Source organism: Austrofundulus limnaeus, unplaced genomic scaffold (assembly GCF_001266775.1).
Source record: "Austrofundulus limnaeus strain Quisiro unplaced genomic scaffold, Austrofundulus_limnaeus-1.0 Scaffold71, whole genome shotgun sequence".
In the NCBI taxonomy this organism is placed as follows: domain Eukaryota; kingdom Metazoa; phylum Chordata; class Actinopteri; order Cyprinodontiformes; family Rivulidae; genus Austrofundulus; species Austrofundulus limnaeus.
Window position 1 is genome coordinate 380,189 of NW_013952473.1, and position 4,261 is coordinate 384,449.

The following is a 4,261-nucleotide window of genomic DNA, read 5'->3' on the forward strand; positions in this document are numbered from 1 at the left end:
TTTCATTTAAAAAAACTGCTCTGAAATTACTTGGGAGGCAACGTCAAGCTTATGCAGGGCAGTTTTTTTTATTTAATTGGTGGATTCTGTCACATCGTGTCAAGACATTTTGGGTTTTCTCTATGTAAGCACAAAACCCCTTTAAATTTGGTTCATTTTTTACTGTTGATTTGTCATTTTCAGGGCAGCAACCACCTGCTCCACTGAAGAAAAGACCCTTTATTGAGGCCATTTGGTTTTTGTTGTCACAAATACACAAGGAAAACAGCCAGTTGTCGGTGAAATCAAAACATATACTGGAATAGTTCTGTTTTGGCTTGAACCATTTAGCAGTTTAATATTTGGCTCTCGTTACTTGTTTAGGTAATGTTATCACACTCAAAAAACAATCATGTTAGACATTTGTTTCATTCTCAAATACAACACAAGAGCTAAAAGTCAAGCTGCAATGTGTCACATGAGCAGGTGCAGACAGATAAAAGAGTTTTGCAACTTAACAATAAAAAAGATATGAAAACACAGTAAAAATACTTTGTTGCTCCCTAGTCTTGTTGGTATCATTCCTATGTTCCCCGGTACACTCGCGTTACCCTGATGGTTCCCCAGACACCTTTGTGTTCCCTGGATCCTGCCCTGTAACTCAGTATATTTTTTATTTGTTTTAAAATATATTTGAAGGGAGAGTCAAATTTTCCATAGCTTTCATTATTAACACCAAGAGAACACAGGTAACAGGGATACAGTATGTACCCAGGAACATAGGTACCAGAAAGCCTAGGTCCCAGGAAACATATGTACCCAGGAACGTAGGTACCAGTGAACATATGTACCCACATATGTAATAGTGAACATAGGTACCCAGGAGCATATATACCAGGAAACATATGTCCCAAGGAACATAGGTAACAGTGAGTATATATACCCAAGAACACAGGTACCAGTGAACATATGTACCCGGGAACAAATACACCAGGAAACATAGGTACCAGTAAACATAGGTACCCGGGAACATAGGAAACAGTGAACATATGTACCCAGAAACGTAAGTACCAGTGAATATATGTACCCAGGAACATACTATGTAATTTCCCTGAGGGAACCCTCCCAAGGGATCAATAAAGTTTAATCTAATCTAATCTAATCTAATCTAATCTAATCTAATCTAATACCAGGGAACATAGGTACCCAGGAGAATATATACCAGGAAACATAGGTACCAGTGAACATATGTACCAGGAACATAGGTACCAGTGAACATATGTACCCAGGACCATACACCAGGAAACCAGTGAACATGTACCAGGAACACAGGTACCAGTGAACATATGTACCCAGGAACATATGCAACAGGAAACAAAGGTACCAGTGAACATATGTACCCAGGACCATCTACACCAGGAAACATAGGTACCAGTGAACATATGTACCCAGGACCATACATAAGGAAACCAGTGAACATATACCAGGAATACAGGTACCAGTGAACATATGTACCCAGGAACATATACACCAGGAAACAAAGGTACCAGTGAACATATGTACCCAGGAACACAGGCACCAGTTAACATATGTACCCAGGACCATACATAAGGAAACCAGTGAACATGTACCAGGAATACAGGTACCAGTGAACATATGTACCCAGGAACATTTACACCAGGAAACAAAGGTACCAGTGAACATATGTACCAGCAACATAGGTAACAGTGAACATACAGTATATACCCAGGAACACAGGTACCAGTGAACATGTGTACCAAGGAACATAGGTACTAGTGAACATATGTACCCAGGAACATAGGTAGTGAACATATGTACCCAGGAACATACGTAGGTAGCAGTGAACATAATGTATGTACTCAGGAACATAGGTACCAGGGAACATAGGTACCAGAGAACATAGGTACCATGAAACATAGGTACTGGGGAAAAATGGTACATAGGAAAAACAGGTACAAAAGAAAATTATCAGTTTTCAGAGAACATAGGTACAAGGGAACAGAAACTAAGGAACATACGTAGGTACCAGGGATAAAGGGGTATCAAGGAACATAGGTACCAGGAAACATAGGTACAAGGGAACATACTGTGGACATCAGGGAACATATGTACCCTGAAACGTTGATACCTGGGAATATAGGTACAAGGGAACATAAAACTAGGGAACATTGGTACCAAGGAACCTATGCACCGGGGAACAAAGGTTTAAAGAAATTTAGGTACCAGGGAACATAGATACCTGAAAACATAGGTCCAGCAAACATAGGTACAAGAGAACATAAGTAGCATGGAACATAGGTGCCAGGAAACATAAATACCAGGGAACATGGGTACCAGGGAACATAAGTACCCTAAAACATAGGTACAAGAGAACATAGGTACCAGAAAACATAGGTCCCAGGAAACATATGTACAAGAGAACACAAGTATCAGGGAGCTTATGTACCCTGAAACATAGGTACCATGGAACATAGGTACAAGGGAGCATGGGTACCAAAAAACTTAGGTACCCTGAAATGTATGCACCAGAAAACTTAGGTACCCTGAAACACAGGTACAAGGTAACATAGGTACCAAGGAACATAGGTACCAGTGAGCAGGTACCCTGAAATATAGGTGCTAGGAAATATAGTTAACAGGGAACATAGGTATGGACTCATTCTTGGTTAGGGTTAAAAATAAAACAATCTTCAGTTAAAGTCTGATCTTTGCTTTTTCAAAAGTAACATGAATTCAAAGCCACGTCTTCAAAGTCAACAACAAAGTTATCATGAGCTCAGTTGGAAACTTTTAGACACCAGAAGGGTTTAAACCACAAGCTGTTTAGTTTTCGAAGAACACGTCATATAAATCTCTTGTTCCATGAAGCCCGGCCCTAAAATGCCAGCTCATGTCGACTGTTATCACCAGACATCCCTCTGTGACACCTTTTAGTTTAGATTGATGCCATAAACAAGCATTAGACTAAAGTTGCTTTTATAGATTTTTAAAAAGATGCTTCAAGCACATTTCCAGGGAAATATTCCAACTAATACATCTCACATTACAAGGGAGGGGGAAAAAAGCTTAAATATGCAGGATGAAAGCTTTGAAGCTCCATCCTGCAGTTTAATCAGTTAATATTTAAAACAGGGGAAATCTTTGCATAAGGCCTTCACATGATGGGTTGCAGAACTTAGAGGAGAATGGTTGYTGGATACGAAGGTGTGAAAATTATTAGATGGAGAAATGATAATGAATTTTTCCTCTTTTTTTATGATGAACAACCATTTGTCATTGATATTCAGAGCGCAGCACCGCCTGCAACACAACATTTAGAAAAACCAACGCCCACCATTTTCCTTCTTTTTCTTCACCTCTCAGTCTTCATGTAATGTCAAGCCTCTCGGCTTCACACGTTTAAATTCAGATGCAGTTCGACATTTAAATTTGATTTTGGCCATTTTAGGATAGAATTTGCCTGCGTCGCTCCACATTTTAACGTCCTGTCATCGCAACTAATAGAATTTCTTCCGAATAATGAAGGTTGACAAAACAGTGCACACAAAATATATATATAAATAAAATAACAAATTGATGACATTTTCCGTAACAAATCGACGCATTTGCAATTTCCACGCATGAAAGCAAATAAGTGCATACAATTTGAAAGCACAGACTTCCACATGGCGACAGGGTTGGTCACCATTGGCAAACATAAACAAAACAATTCATTCATTTTTTTTTACCATTTCTCAACACCGAACTATAAATACGGCATTTCTCCAAAGAGCAGAGCATACACAGTGGGGAAAATAAGTATTTAGTCAGTCACCAATTGTGCAAGTTCTCCCACTTAAAAAGATGAGAGAGGCCTGTAATTGACATCATAGGTAGACCTCAACTATGAGAGACAAAATGTGAAAAAAAAATTTGAGAAAATCATTTTGTCTGACTTTTAAAGAATTTTTTTGCAAATAATGGTTGAAATTTACAGTTTACAATTTACAAATTACAGGCCTCTCTCATCTTTTTAAGTGGGAGAACTTGCACAATTGGTGACTGACTAAATACTTATTTTCCACCATTACTTGTAAAAAAATTATTTCAAAGTCAGACAAAATGATTTTCTCAAATTTTTTTTTCAAATTTTGTCTCTCATAGTTGAGGTCTACCTATGATGTCAATTACAGGCCTCTCTCATCTTTTTAAGTGGGAGAACTTGCACAATTGGTGACTGACTAAATACTTATTTTCCACCATTACTTGTAAAAAAATTATT